The sequence below is a fragment of the Accipiter gentilis genome, unplaced genomic scaffold, assembly GCF_929443795.1.
Source record: "Accipiter gentilis unplaced genomic scaffold, bAccGen1.1, whole genome shotgun sequence".
NCBI classification, from domain to species: Eukaryota; Metazoa; Chordata; class Aves; order Accipitriformes; family Accipitridae; genus Astur; species Astur gentilis.
In genome coordinates, this window is record NW_026060975.1 from 206,940 (window position 1) to 223,556 (window position 16,617).

The window sequence follows — 16,617 nt, forward strand, 5'->3', positions numbered from 1 at the left end:
CCCCGGGCAGTGACATCCCCCCAGGCAGCGATGTCCCCCCCAGCCCATCCGCTGCCCACCAGAGTCAAGCCCTGGGGGACACTGCAGGTGATCTTGCCGCGTCCGAGGACATGCTTCTTGAAGAGGCCCTCACATTATTTGAGTGCTCCACGGATGCGGTGGGGGCCAGCCAGGGCTGTCCTAGCAGCAGCCCCGTGCCTGGCCACCCTGGGGGCACCAGCGGAGAGGGGACAGGGGTGGCTCCAGCCTGCCCAGTGATGCCGATATCCATCCCCGGCTACCAGTACATCGACGGGCAGCTGGTAGAGATCGACACCTCCGGCACGGCCACCCCTGCGGGGGCACCCCTGGGCAGCGACATCTCACTGGGCAGCGACGTCCCCTCGGGCAGCGACGTCCCCCCCAGCCCCTGCGCTGCCCCTCACACACAAGCCCTGGGGGACATCGCAGAGCTCCTTGCAGTGCCTGACCAGGAGCTTCTTGAAGAGGCCCTCAGGCTCCTTGGGTGCTCCCTGGACACGGTGGGGGCCAGCCAGGATGGTCCCAGCAGCAGCCCCGTGCCTGGGGACACCGAGGGCACCGGCGCAGCCACCCCCGACTGGGACTTCAGCCCCTTGTCGCTGCCGGACGAGCTGCTCACCCTCGACTCCTGCATCCCCGAGCTCAGCGACACCACGCTGAGCCTCGACATATTTAACATCGTCGGGATGGAGCCCCAGGAGCCGCGGAAGGATGCGGGGATGGACCTGCCACCATCCCCGTCTGCCACGGCAGAGCAGCCGAGGAAGAGGCAGGCGCAGAGCTCCTTGCCAATGCCACCCAGCAAGCGCAGGGCTCTGGCGGACGACATGGGGGTGTGAGGGGGGATCAGACGGGGGTGAGATGGAGACGGGGGAGTGGGGCGTGGGAGGGGGGGATCAGACAGGAGTGAGATGGAGATGGGGGGAGTGGGGGGTGGGAGGGGAGGGGGTGGACTGGTTGGGGGGGGTGAGGGGGTGGGTAGGAGGCGGGTGGGGGGTAGGGTGGGTTTAGAGCAGCTTTGGTGGGACCTTTTCTTTTGTCTTTCCCATTAAAAGCTCTTTCTCCAGAACCGCTCCGTGCCTGTGTGGGACAGGGAGGGAGCGCGGGGGGCACCGGGAAACAGCCCCCAAGAGGTGCAAAAGACCCGCCGAGCCCCAGATCCGAGCCAGCAAGCCCCGAGGGAAACCCAGCCACCCCCAGGCCTGAGTCACCACAAGCGGGGCAGGCGATGGAGGGGGGGACGGGAACGGGAACAACTCCCCTCTCCCCTTCTCCAGGGGAAGAAGCCCTTTGGTGGGGAACCCAGGACAGACAGGTCCCTGCAGGACTCACGGACACGGCCCCACACAGAAAGCAGCACAGAGCCCCTGCGACAATGACAGACCTTGGGGGCCGGGGGAGGATACGGGCACACACGACAGCAAGGCCTGCAAGGCATTCGTCTTGAACACCACCAGCGTCCCCTCCAGCGGGAACAGGGCTCGCTGCAAAGCCCTTCAAAGCCTCAAGACCATCACGGCCTTCCTCGGGTCCCAGCGCACTCAGCCCCCCGAGAGCCCAGCTCTGCCTCACTGACACAGCAAAATAACCCCAAATCACCCCAAGAATGGCAAGGGAGGGAGCTGCAGGCCAGGCATGGACCCTCCTCCGCTTGTCTGGCTGCACCTTGGGCAGCTGCAAGACCGGGAAATTTCGGGGGGGCGGAGGGGGGCGCGGAAATCAGAAGGAAAAAAACCCAACCAATCCCCCAAAAAATCCCAAATCACTGCACAGGCCAGAAAGTGCCTGCAAAATTTAGCCCTCTTTATTGCCCATTTCCCATGCGAGCTCCACGACCTGGGAGCAACGCAGCCAACGGCACCTTCGAGAAGCAGCCTCACCTTTCCGTGTCTGGCTTTCAGAAGGTGCAGGGTGAGGTCCCTGTCGGGGCGGTCTCCCAGCAAGCCCCAAACCCAAACGTAAAGGAGCCTCAGCGCTGGAGGACGAGCTCTCCTCTCTCAAAGCAGCCTGGGGAAACCACGGGCAGAGGAGGCGAACCCAGCCCTGGGCTTGGGGTTTGAGGACTGCTCACCGCTTCCCCAGCCACCCTCCCTGGGTGGAGAACTGCTGCAGCACGTTGAAGGCAGAGAGCAGGACCCAGCTCTGCACCACCAGCGCTTTGCTGGGACACAGGCGGCCTGAGCAGAGCCTGCACCTCCCCGTACACCTCACCGCAGACAGCCAGAGCACACCCAGACACCCAGGCATCCTCCACGTGAAGGCCACTTCCCACCTCGGCTGGCCAACGCAACGCGCTGCCTACCTTCTTCAAGGACGGCAGCAGTTTGATGCTGACGAAGCCCATCTTGTTCTTCTGGACATGTTTCAGGACGAAAGCATCCTTGGCCAGGTTCTCGTCAGAGAGGTGGAATTCCACCTGGGACACAACCCTCCTGGCCAGCTGCCAGTCAGGGACGGAGTAGCTGCAGTCCAAGAGATCAGCCCCCAGAACATAGCTTGCATCGCAGAAGCTCCCGGCAAAGCAGCAGGGACACGGGTGTGACTTGGTGGCCTTTGGGATGTGCAGCACTGCCCGGTCCCAGCCACAGCGGTCGGTGCAGATGGCAGAGTCTTGAGGAGCGGGGTGGCTCAGCTGCGCTCTGAAATGAAACGGAGTTTTATGCTTTTAGAAGCGCGCTTGCCTTCACGCCCCCAGCATCGGTCCCTGCCCCAAGTTACGCAGCACATGGCCTTGCACAATCTTGCAGCCAGAGGTGCCTCACGAACAGAGCGCAATCTCTTTGATTACCAGGATACAGGCCAGGAGAGATCTTTGGCCTCCGGTTCACGGCAGTTGTCCCGACTCCCCCAGGCCACACGCTGTTCACACAGCGGGAGCGAGAGGCCTGTGTCCTTGGTACCCTTGGGGTGTCCTTGCTAGCGCCGAATCCTCCAAGCACGAGGAGGGGATGTACTAACCCCATCCCTGGGATCCCGTAGAGCGCAAACAGCCCCAGCGCCCCGACACCGGACGTTGGGCAGAATCCAGTCCTTTTCTGGGAGCACGCGGCGGCGGGTACCGTCACCTCTGGGGTGTCACGCACCCAGGGAAACGGTCGCCGCCTTCCAGGGGATCCAGAGCTGCTGCTTTTCCCAGCAGGAGATTTAAAGACCTGACAGCACTACTGGAGCGAGGGCTGGGGGAAAGCGTGCCACCGAGCGACACCGCGTGACCTTCCTTCGCGCCCTCGAGGTCCTTTTTCCTATTTCTGCCTCGCTCCGGTCAATGCAGCGAACAGAAGCGTGGGCAACGGTCACAAACGCACTTGCCATCTGGCGCAAGGAGGCTGCGGCTGCAGCTTGGTCCCCGCTTGGCTCGGCTGAATCAACTTGTTCTTCTTCCCCCACCGGAAAAATACTGTTGAAAGCAAAGAGCATTTGCACCTGCAGACCCCGAGAGCCGCCTGTAGGCCCCGGGGGCACCCCAGCCTCCCTTAACCCTTTCCCTCCCCAGGAGGAGCTGGGGAGGCTCTTGGGGGTGGGGTGGAACACAGGGAGCCCCCGCATTCCTTCCCGGGAGACGCCAAAGAGTCCTTGGCAGCCAACAGCCAGAAGGGACCATGGCGCGGCCACCAACGCAGCTCCCACTGCCTGGGCCCTGGGGCCCCCCGGCGCCCCAGCTTTTCCAGCCATTCGTGCTCCCCAAAACCTTCTACCCTCGAGGCAGGGACCAACCCCAACCCCTGCAGCCCAGGGACGCTCTTGGGGGGCAAGAGCAGAGGTGACCGCCAGCCATCGCTCCTGTCTCATTCTCTTAGGCTCAGCCAACCCGTGCCGCCTGCCCACGCGGGAGCAGCCCTTCCCTGCAGCCCGGGCACCCCGGGCCCCCCAGGCACCACCAGCAAGTATGGCATCCCAGTCTGCTCTGGCACCTTCGCCATCCCCATCACACCCGTTCCCCCGGCACTTTTCGCATGGGCGTTCAGCAAGCCCCGGCGAGCATCCTTGCCCTCGCCCGGGCGGCGCGTGCCCAGTAAAGCCCATCTGCAGAGAATTCCCCAAATATTTGGGGCCACCTCTCCTCTTTCACCTCCTAGATGTGAGTCTCCTCCCCGATTTGCAACCCCGTCCCACCAGCACAGCGGCTCACCCCGTGGGGATCACCCTGGCCACAAGCTCCCCACGCCCCTGGCCCAGAGCTGGGGGATGTCGGCCATCGGGGCCGGCTCAGCGGGTGCCCCTGGACAGTCCCCCCGGCCCAGCACGGCTCCCCCTCACCCACACAGGTCTGCAGAGGGCTCCATGTGGCTGCCTCTTTGACCCCCGGGTCTTCCGCATCCAATGGACAACCACCAACCTGCCTCCACCGGCCACCGCCACGCTTGGCCAAGGCGCCACTTCTCTGCCGGGTGCTGCCCTGTGGGGTCCCGCTGGCTGCGGGGTCCCCTGGCCTGGGCAGCCACAAGGACCCCCCAGGGCCAACCACGATACCTCGCACCCTACAAAAATCAGAGGAGTGGGGTGGCCCCAGCCCCTCCGTTGCTGCTGACAGCCATCCCCAGCTACCAGCACATCGAGGGGCACCTGGCGAAGATCAACATCTCCAGCGCGGCCACCCCTGCGGGGGCACCCCCAGGCAGCGACGTCCCCCCCAGCCAAGCCCTTGGAGATGCCCTTGCCGTGGCTGAGAAAGTGGCTCTCCAAGAGGCCCTAATGCTCTTTGATTGCTCCCTGGGCGGGCTGGCAATCAGCCAGCATGCTCCCAGCAGCAGCCCCAAGCCTGGGGACGCTGGTGGCACCGGCGCAGACAGCCCCGACTGCGACTTCAGCTCGCTCTCGCTGCCTGAGGAGATGCTCACCCCTGACTACTGCATCCCCGAGCTCAGCGACGCCATGTTGAGCCTCAAAATAGTCAACGGCGGCGGGATGGAGCCCCAGGAGCCGTGGCAGGATGCGGGGATGGACCTGCCACCGTACCCACCTGCCACGGCAGGCAAGCTGAGGAAGAGGCAGGCGCAGAGCTCCTTTCCAATGCCACCCAGCAAGCGCAGGGCTCTTGCAGCCAACGTGAGGGTGTGAGGGGGGGGGTGGGGATTAGACAGGGGTGAGAGGGATGGAGATGGGCGGGAGTGGGGGGTGGGAGTGGAGGGGGGGGTATTTGTCGAAGGGGGGGCCGGGAAGGGGGGTAGGGAGGGGTTAGACGAGCTTGGATGGGACCTTTTCTCTTGTCTTTTCAATTAAAAGCTCCTTCTCCAAAACCGCTCCGTGCCTGTGTGGGACGGGGAAGGAGAGCAGGGGGCACCAAGAAACAGCACCCAAGAGGTGCAAAAGCCCCGCTGAGCCTCAGATCCGAGCCGGGGAAAGCCCCGAGGGGAACCGAGCCACCCCCAGGGCCCAGTCACCACCAGCGCGGCAGGCGATGGTGGGGGGGGGACGGGAACGGGAACAACTCCCCTGTCCCCTTCCCCAGGGGAAGCAGCCCTTTGGTGGGGAAGCCAGGACAGACAGGTCCCTGCAGGACTCACGGACATGGCCCCACGCAGAAAGCAGCACAGAGCCCCTGCGACAACGACAGAACTTGGGGGCCGGGGGGGACACGGACACGCATGACAGCAAGGCCTGCAAGGCCTTCGTCTTGAACACCACCAGAGTCCCCTCCAGCGGGGACAGGGCTCAGTGCACAGCCCTTCAAAGCCTCAAGACCATCACGGCCTTCCTCGGGTCCCAGCGCACTCAGCCCCGGAGAGCCCAGCTTTGCCTCACTGACACAGCAAAATAACCCCAAATCACCCCAAGAATGGCGAGGGAGGGAGCTGCAGGCCAGGCAGGGACCCTCCTCCACTTCTCTGGCTGCACCTTGGGCAGCTGTAAGACCAGCAAGGAGGGAGAAAAAATCAGAAAGGAAAAAAAAAACAACAAATCACTGTATCAGCCAGAAAGTGCCTGGAAACTTTATCAAATGGTACATTTCAGCTTGGGGGCTTGAAGATTTACACCCATGTACCATTAAAGCTCTCCATGCATGCTACAATTTGGTGGGAGCAAGATTTGTGGGTATGTCTGCACCCAAAACGCAGCAGTAAGTGGCATCCTTTAACTGCTGTTCTTACCAAGCCCATTTACCTTTGCAGAAAAAGGGATTGTCATCCTGCACATGGCACAAAGCAAGACACATGCAGCCTATGGTGGCTGAGAGGGTTATTAGGGAATAAATGCATTGAGCTGGTAAATTCAGCCACCAGCACTTGAAATCAGACACTGAGTCCCAACTCAAGAAGCGCTCGCTCTCCTCCCTGCCATCACGCCTCACCATCGAGCTATTAAAGCCGTCCCATTGTACCAGCTGTCCCAAGGCTGGCCCACAGCATCTGCCCAGCTTCAGCAGGCACCAAGGCCAACCCTTACGCTTCCCCTGCCTGACCCTCCGACTCAGCTCCAGCCCTTCTGGGGCAGCCCCTGCAATTTGCCATGAGCTGCTGTTAACACTCACGGGCCCAGTGACAGTACTGGATTTACTCCAGTTTATGTCAGGAACAGTGAGCTCAGCCAGGACATTCGGATTCTTCCCATCCTCCCACCAACCTTATTCATAAACAGGGGTTTGTTTGGGGTTTTTTTAAACGCCATATTTTAGGTAGATGTAATTACTGTGAAATGCAGCAAGAGGTCAGCAGACTACATCATCACACAGACGGTCCAGGAGATGAGACGCCGTGAGCCGGGATGACAGTCAGCCCCTTCCACTGTTCAGCCCCTGGAAACATTTTGAGAAAACCAGAGGGTCGGGCTGCTCCAATACAGCTCTCACACTCCTGGCTCTGGAGCCTTCATCTCACATTCCCCACATCCCTTCGGCCTTTCTAATCACAGGCTTTAAGGTCACGACATACATCGGTGAGCAAATATTGATTTGCCTGCACTGCCTACAGATCATAATCTAACTCCACGCACCTTAAAGAAGCTCAGCACACACTCCACGTTCTTACAGCTGCTTTGACTGCAATTCAGTCTCTAGTGCATTACCCTTATTTATAATGCCAGGGCTTCAGCGTGGTGCCTCAGGCACTCTAAAATTATTACAGGGCCCTTTTGACTTTCAATTCCCTTCTATTCAATTCCATTTTTATTTGTCAGCAGAGACTCCCATTGACCAGCGGTGGAAGCCAACCGTGCGCAGGCAGACGGCACTACTGCATGTTAAGCCAATCCTATAGAAATTACTTGCACGTGGCTCAACACGACGGGTCATCTCAGTTTGAATGAGAAACGCCGGGTCTGGAAGAGCAGGTGGCAGAGCGCTCCTGGGTGCAGCTGCCTTGGAGAGATGAGTCATCCAGGCTTGGAGCAGCACCGGGGGTGCTCAGCTGCAGCCCCTCGACAGTGCCATCTGTCCGGCTGATGCAGCCATCATTTTAAAAAACGGCGAAGGAAAGCGACTTTAAGAATCAGAGCTCCGGTGAAATCAAACTTCAATTATTTACCAAATCTCCCTTTTACAGTCACCTAGCAGCAAACCAGTTTCCACAGCTGGTACAAAATATTAAAACCATCAAAATATTTAGACATACCATACAGAATGTATGGAAATATGCCATCAATTCCCCCCTTCCTGTTTGAGGCTACTAATTCTTTTAGTAGTCTCACCTGAACGTAGCTTGTGTCACAGTTGCGCACAGCATTCTTTATCTCCTTCCGTTCATTTATGCTAACATTAACAGGCTGTATTTAAGAGAAATGCTACTAACTTAGACAAATCTTTAAGTTGACAGCTTACTTAGCTGTATTTAGGAATACATGAACTAATCTACAACCATGCTCTTTTAGAAGAAGGTACCTTTCATATTCCTGGGTAAAAAAAACATCACATATGAAGACATTCTGTGTACATTTTATTTGATGGATATATCCTTTCAGCAGTTTTTTTTTAAATATAATTACACCATTTCTTCAGCTAGAGAAAACAGTGAATTGCAGAACTACAAGAAATGGATTCCTGAGGATGACAGGGAGGTAAGTATTTTGTTAGCGAGTTATTGATGGTTTTATTTGCTTCTTTCTTATTTAATCTAGTGATGACTTTCCCCTTTGCCTGTTCTCCGCCAGGATTCACTCTAACAGCTGGTGACCAGGCAATCACACTCACTCAGTAAGTTATCAAATACCAGGGGCCTTCGTTTGCATAGCCATGTTAATCTGGTGTTCACAGCACATCCTTCGGTTCACTTTTAATAAATAAATCCCATTTATTTAATAAAGAAAGAAAGAAAGAAAATAGCAGAGGGGAAGGAAGGTTGCTGTGCTGCTTTACAAAGCAAGCAGTAGCTCAAGCAGCCTCAGAAGGGACGGTTCTGCCCCCTCTACTGAACAGAACAGCATTCTCCTCCGTGAGCACTACTGCTGCTTTCACGAATAGGCCCTCTGAAATCAGGTGCTCAGTGTAAGGGTGAAGAAATCGAGCCCCACATCAGTTTACGGCTGGGCCAGTTCCTGGCTTTGCATTTCCCACGACAGTCAAAAGGAAAATGCATTCCTGCACTCCAGAGACAACATTTTTGATTTTCAGGCAAACTTTTTTCTCCTGTACCGCCAGACCCTGGAGCCTGATGCATGGTTAGACTTTTTCTAACCTTGACACATCACTGCTATTGCAAAAGTTCCAACAAATTCCTTTTGCTCTCTGTTCAAGGAAAGTTTCACCAATCTCCAGGAGAAAACAGCAGCCCCAGTTTAAATCCAGCCTGCGCTTTCTCTGCGCAGACAGTATGAAAGAAAAAACAAGAGGTGAAATGTAAGCTAAAGTACTGCCGGTTTCCTAACCGACTAAAGGCATGAAGACCCCATCCTTGAAACAACACCGTAAATGACCCTGTGACAACAAGCACAATCCCACAGAGGTCACCAGATGCAGAAACACATCCTTCTTTCTCCAGCACCTTTTCCCTTGGCCCCCTCCAAATGCTGCCCGTGCGGGCTCCAGCTGCCTCCTACCTCTGAAGCACCTTCTGCCACAGCAGCAATGTTCTTCTGCAGAGTTCCACACCTCTGTCACCCCAACCTTAATCACAGGATAAATAAAGGGCCTGACAAAGTCTACAATGGGTCCATCTTTCTCAGCCTTGTCCTCTTTTTTAAGCTGCGGGGCTCTTTTCTGAACAACATTTTTCTAAGTACAGCTGGGAGATGAGTGTTGGAAATCGGTGCCAGGAGCTGGGGCTGGAAGAGAAGACAGGAGTTTTGAGCTGGAAGGCGCGGGAGCCTGGGAGGGGGCAGAAGAGGGGCTCTGCAGCAGGGCGAGGGGCTCTGCAGTGAGGGGCTGCCAAACAGGGCAAGTCTGTATTAGCGACTATAGTCTCCGTTATCACTCCCCTTCCACCTTCTGGAAGGAGCGGGGCGGCAAGATTCTCCCTGTGGGAAGCAGTCTGGGACAGGACGTGGGGGACACGTGGGGTTTGCAGAAGGGCTCTGAGCGAGCAGCAGAGGCTGCCGGGGCAGTGGTGCATCAGGAGCTCGGGGCAACCAGGGCAAGGCCTTTCCCTCTGTGCTGTGCCCCGACACTTACATCTGGACACCTGTGGCCTGGGCTACACTTGGGGCTGGAGTACGCAGGCAGGAGCCCTGCTGCCAGCTCACCCCCTGCTTACACACCTACCCCACGCACAGCACTGCTGCCTCCTTCTCTTACCAAGGAAGCAACAGCCATAAGCTACCTCTCCAGCACGTGCAAGCAGGGCAGTACACTTTGAAACGCGTTTCCTCTAAAAACATCCCAGACAAAACAGATGCCAAGAGCGACAGTGTAGTTCTCTGCCTCCAAAGAAGCGGGGTACTGCTGAGACTGTCCACTGCACACACAGAGAGCGCTTTCCACCAGCCGTACCAACACACCCTCACCCAGGTATTACCTGTTCATTAATTACTTGCACTAGCAGATCTTCCCCACCTCGACTTTCGGAATGTTGGGCCATTATGGGACTTGGATTCCTCCCAGTACGAGGCAACAGCATCTTTTTAAAGAAATAAAAATAGCACTGCTACATGGGTACAACTACCTCTTATATTACTAGAGTTAACACAGAACACATCGTTGGTAGAATTCCACTCAGTCTGGTTGACTTACCCTCTCGATAATTTTTTCAGCCCTTACATCTTACCAGTTTACTGAAAAGGCACTTTTTTTTTTTGGACAAAAGCCCAAATAAAATACTTCGCAGTCCATGTAATTCTCGGCCTTCCTATGTTCCTGTATGTCTCCTTCTCTAAAGCGGATAAATAAATCATGCATTTGGTTTTCAAGTAATGCAATCAAATGCCAGACAGACATCATCTAACCCAAGAACCCATTAACTGACCCAAGCTTTGCTCCCCACGAGACCAAATGTTCTAACAGACTCAAGATTTAAATGCATTTTATCAAAACTCTAACATACATACCTATGTATATATCTCATCCTTTCTGCTCTGAACAGGACCAGGGAAAAACTGAAAAAACTTAATTCCAATAATTTACTCCAGAGCTGTCTTGTAGCTCAACAGGCTGATTCACAGGTCAAAGAAACTCGCAACAAAATAGCACCAGAGCTATTTTCATTCTCCGTTTCCCAAGACAGAGTATTGCAGTTATGTTTGCCAATATTCACCGTTTACACCAATTAACCAAACTTCCCTATTATTTATAACTTCTTGGGGTACAATTTCATCGCTTTTACACATATGCCCCTCTGCCTCGCACTAGAACCATGGATCCTACTTGAGGTTGCTCACCGAGTACAGTACGATTTCGCCTTGGTACACTTAGAAATATCTTTGTGAATGGTATTTCACAGCATGCTCTTGCACGTCCCCTTCAGTTAGCAAAACATCATGGATATGCTCTACGTATCTGTACTCCTAAAGTTGTCCTCTTCATGTAAAACTGATTTTAAGTCAAGCTGTTATGCAGCTGTTCCATAATCAAATTGCATACCATAAAAGCTGATGTAGAAAGTATTACCACGTTGCAGAAGGTAAATAGTCATAGATTAAGCTTGTTCTCCTTAGCTTGAAAAACTAGGCAAGTTAGAGATCAGGACTTCTAAAATTAATCAAAACCTTGGCAGATGTATTAACAAAAACAAAGCTCAGTGTTTTAAAGAAAATAAAAGGAGTCTGCTTTGGTTCAAGCTCTGCTAAAATTACCTGATGGATAGGTGCCTAACGTGCATCCTGTGCCAGACACTTTGTATGCAGAGACCTTTCTTATACACTTTCTTAATTACCTGCACTGCTTATCAGTATTCATTCCTTCATATACGCATACTCATTTCAAGCAACTTATCTTAGTAGGGCTATTTTCATCACAGCTTGCTTTGAATACCATCTCATTGGCAACATCAGCTGGTCAACCCTTAGGTATACATAGGATTCCCACAGGTACCCGCACCTACAGAATCTGGCATTTGTGAGACAATGCCTGTGCAAAGGCTAACGAGGTGGCTAAAACAGTCTCATTTGGTGCATCCAGGGTGGGTGCTGCATCCTCTATCCACAGCGCAGACAAACACAGGACTAAGATGCACGTGATACAGTGAATTTACTGGGTGAGAAGGGAGAAAGCGGAAGAGGATTTGCCTTCTGAAACGGGACAGTACTCTTCTCAAGAGCAAGAGCTGCTGCTTTTATTAACTGTTTTTCAAAAATCTGCAGCTAAGAGGACTCCTTTGAGCTGAGTACTTAACAGTCCTTCTCCACTTGTACATACTTGACAAATACAAGGGTATTGCCCCTTAGGGTGTGTTTTGGCTTGATGGGGGTTTTGTTTGTTTCTCCAGAAGAAATTGCCAGGAAGTAGTAAATGTCAGCAGCTCTTCAAGTATGCTTGTGTGTTTCTGCATGGTTTGTAGCCCTGCCTCCAAAGGAAAAACACATGCACACAGTTTAGCATTGAAAATACTTCACACTGTACTGATGGCTTTTTTTCTTCTGAATCTCAGTTCGTAATTGTTGGAAGCAAGTTTTCTAGTGTCCTGGTTTCAGCTGGGATAGAGCTAACTGTCTTCCTAGTAGCTGGTACAGTGCTATGTTTTGAGTTCAGCATGCGAAGAATGTTGATAACACTGATGTTTTCAGTTGTTGCTCAGCATTGTTTAGACTATAGTCAAGGATTTTTCAGCTTCTCATGGCCAGCCAGGGCACAAGAAGTTGGCACAGGACACAACCAAGGCACCTGCCTCAAACTGGCCAATGGTGTATTCCATACCATGTGACGCACCATTTAATTTAGGAACTGGGAAGTGGGGGGAGGCAGGGAATCGCTGCTCGGGGACTGGCGGGGTGTCGGTCGGCGGCTGGTGAGCTATTGCCCTGTGCATCATTTGTACATTCCAATCCTTTTATTACTACTGTTGTCATTTTATTAGTGTTATCATTATAATTATAGTTTTTTGTTTTCTGCTCTATTAAACCGTTCTTATCTCAACCCAGAAGTTTTAACCTTTTTCCCGATTTCCTCCCCCATCCCACTGGATGGGGGAAGTGAGCGAGCGGCTGCGTGGTGCTTAGTTGCTGGCTGGAGTTAAACCACGACATCTAGTCATAAAGTTAACTGAGCTATTGGAAAAACCTGCTGTATATTATCTTTACACTGCTATCCACCAGCATGGAACTTCCTGTCCTGTAAATACATACCTCAGATTATAAAATACATGTGCATGTGTTCATTTCAAATGATCAGTTATTCATTTCATAGCTGAAGAAACATATCTCAACATGAGAAAACAGGTATACACCTACTCACTTAACTGCAAGTTGTAAGCTTCACTGCAACACACCCTATAGTTTTAGTTTCTTTCCAGAGGTGAAGATGACAACAGAAAGGCTAGAGTCCAAGGCTGTTTTCACCTACCCTGAATGTTATTTCAAGTTATTGCTCTGTGATTAATACAAAGATTACACAGTGATATGGCTTGAAAGGCTGACCATCTTTCACACACTCTGCAGTGTGAGGTTTTGTACATGGATCATAGAGAAATGGGAATCAGCACAGGTAGATCAGTGATTTGTCTGTCACACGTACAACAAAGTGTTAAGAGGTTAACTTGCAATTTTATTCATTTTTATCCTTACATCTCCACCACTGGTAAGCCAGTTGGGTGAGACCCTTCATTTCTGTAATTCCAACTGGTTTACACTGTACTCAATATTTCCATCTCTAAATATGGGCCCACTCAAAACAAACAACTGATTTCAGGTTTTAAAAACACTTTTTGAGTTTTAAAACATCTCTAAGTTTTACAGCAGTCCAGTTGTATGTGCAACTCCAAAACATCCCTCGCCTGTAAATCCACCAGTCGGATGCTCATTTACATCATAGGTCTTTCACCGAGCGCAATGTTCCTGAGGCGGGCACAATGCGATATGTGCCAGTGTAGACTCTTTTCCATTACCAGGGAAGGTAAAAGGATGCTTTAATATCACTGAAAATTCAGGCTGGATGGAAAAACACACAAGTAGAAAATGCTGATTTCAAAAATGCCAAGGCATATCCTTTCATTGCCCACACGGAAAAAAACCATAGACCGGGTATGGCTATGGAGATCTCTTCCTCCACCCCACTACTGTCTAAAAGGACAACGGGCAGATTTTTCACACTGCTTGGGACCCACAAAGATCTATAATTTGCTATTATGTTTCTGCACGCAGCCCTCTGCATCATGCGGGAGCAAAGACACGCTCCTGCTGCCTTGCAGCCCTGCCACTCCACAACTCCCAGGACACCTCAGAGCTCTGCACATCCACATCGGTTCTCCTTGGGTGGACATTCCCAGAGGAATTATGCTGCTGTGAGCACGCAAAGCCGCGTAATCCAAGCCACCTGAACGAGACACAAAACAATTGTACATTTTCTCCTTAATAAACAGTCCCTCTGGACACAGAAGTCACAGGCTGTCTCTGCTCGGCAGCACGTGGGCTAACGGCGCATCAGTCACATCCTACATGTTCTCCGTGTTGTTTCTTTCTTTTGCAGCACTTGCAGGTATCCACTGGGGAATATGGTAATCCCAAAACACTGCTGCCTCCATGCTACACGGTTTCACCATTCATCAACATTAGCTGTGTTCATGCATGATAAAGTACTGGCTTATTTGTACCGGAAGGAAAGACAAATTAGGAAGTTTGTGTACTAACATTTTATCTGCCCTGGCTTTGACACACCACACCCTGCCCTCTTCTAGAACCACGGTACCAAAAAAAAGCTATGCAAAAATGACACGTACTCTCTGCTTCTAGTCTGCTTTCTTTTCCCCACCATCAAATCCCTTCTCAGAGACATGAGAAGACAAGCAATGTCGAGAGCACCTGGAAGGCTACCTTAGTGCTTTTCCAGCAAATTATATGGCTGCCCGCCTCTGGAAAACGTTTGGGGAGCTGCATCAACATGCAAGGAACCTCAAAAGGAGGAGGGAATTTTTGACTGCTCTAATTGTCACTCTGTCCTGAAATTGAGACCTCCAGCACAGCAAAGACCTCTGACACCAAACAGAATCAGCAATGAACAACAACCAAGATGGTTTCCCACACAAACCTCAGTCCTGCCCTTGGCAAACTGCAGGCAATTTGCTTAGAGAAGAAATTTTCTTAAGCTGTCAACTGGGCAACAAAATTGCCATCAAGGAAAAAACAAATGCAACAGTATCTCCATGCAGATGGGAAAAAGAGAGCACTAGGTTGTCTCCAGGAGAAGAACCAAGAGAGACGCTATAGACTAGGTTCATTCAGTAAAACCAGGTAACAGCATCTGACTTCTCCTTTATCACTCTGATACGCACCTACTTACTCCTAACTTAAAATGGACAGAGTAAATATGGTTTAAGAATTACTTGTTCTCAAATTTCACTTATATTCTTAAAAGTACAGGACTTCGGGCATAAATCTGCCACACAGGACACGCCTGTTTCCCATCTATATTCAATCTAAAAGCAGCCGTTCTTGAAATGATCATAAATTACACATTGACACTTGGCAGCCTTTGTTAAAAACAGAAGCCTACCACAGCCTCATCACAGCTCTCTATTGCCATCTCCCCACTTCTGTGGCTAAACACACCCAGTGTGACAAAGCAGCTGCGTCATTTACTGTTCATTAAGAGGTAGACATGATGCAGCAGGTGCATGTCAAGTTTTGCCCATTACTTCACAATTACTTGTTCTGAATATTTAATCCACATTTTGGGAGGTGGAATGAGAACCATTTATCTAAATCAGAATGATTCACCTGAGGAATATTTCCCCCCCCTGCACCTCTTTTATACCCCCCACCCCCCCCAACCTCATAAACTATTACATTCTCCTGGATCACCTTATTAGTACTCAGCTATTAATAGCAGACTCCACAAACTCCTCACTCCTCAATTAATGTTGCTCAGCCAAACAGCCCATGCTTGAAAGGGCTCAGGATGACTACGGAAACCTCTCTGTTGCAGGAACTAACAACCTTGAAAGATACCTTAACGAGGCCAAGAAGATCTCCTCAAGTTTATTAAAAAAAAAAAAAAATGCGCTAACTCGTCTCAATGCTTGCATGAATTTGGACCAGTTTCTGTCAAACTTCCCCTTGTTCTTGTTTGCCTAGGAGTCACTCTTAGATTTTAACCCAGCCACCTTTGCACACAGGATTTGTCCAGAATTGTAAGTTTCCATTAAAATGCAGAGAAACCTTGAAAGCTAGAGTTATTTCCATTTTCTATACAGACTGGTACGCTTGGAGAAAAAGCTCCACTGTCCAGAAGGCTGTTGACCACAGCCTTCGTTTGCAGCTTGAACTACAGCCAATCCAGATCACTGAAGGTGAGGACAAACACTCTGAATTTGACTCACAACATCATAAGAAGTCAGGGTAGCAAGTCAAGCACATGCCAAATAATTTACTTTTTACATATATGACTTCATTCTCCACAAGGATGAAGCAGCTCAGCAGCAATCTCATACTAGTGGCAAAATACAAGACTAACACATAGCAGTAGGTATCTTGCAAGTGCCACCAAAATGTGAAACACAAATATAGGCAACCTGCTGTATACAACTGATCACAAACTCGGGCATCTGAATAACAGGAAGGTGAGCTGGAAGATCTATGTGTTACACCACCCGCACAATTCTCCCACCAACAGGGCTCCTCTCTTGCCTGAGAACAGTAAATTCACACTGGGCTACTGCAAAACTATTGCCAACAATTGAAATGAGAAAAGGTTGAGGTATTTAATTAGGAATTTTTAAAAATGCCATCCGTTAAATATAAACTGTCAGGACTTCATTCTTTCTGCCTCAGTGTTGTTCATTGAGCCCTTCTTTGCTTTCTTGAATAATAGCCATGAATTTTGGGAAGGGTGCAGAGAGGATTACTTGAAGTATAGCGAGGGCTGTGTCCCGTGCCGGAAGCTTTAAAAAAAAAAAAAGAAAGAAAAAGAAAAAGAAAAAAAGAAAAGAGAACTGTGGCAAATGGAAAGAATGACAACTTCAAATCTGCAAGCGCACAAGTGATCAACAAATGCTGGTTGATAGCCTAACGTGGTGAGTAAAGCAATCACAGTACGCCTGCTTCTGCCCTGACAAGGGCCAAATGAGAGAACAACCATCAGCCAGG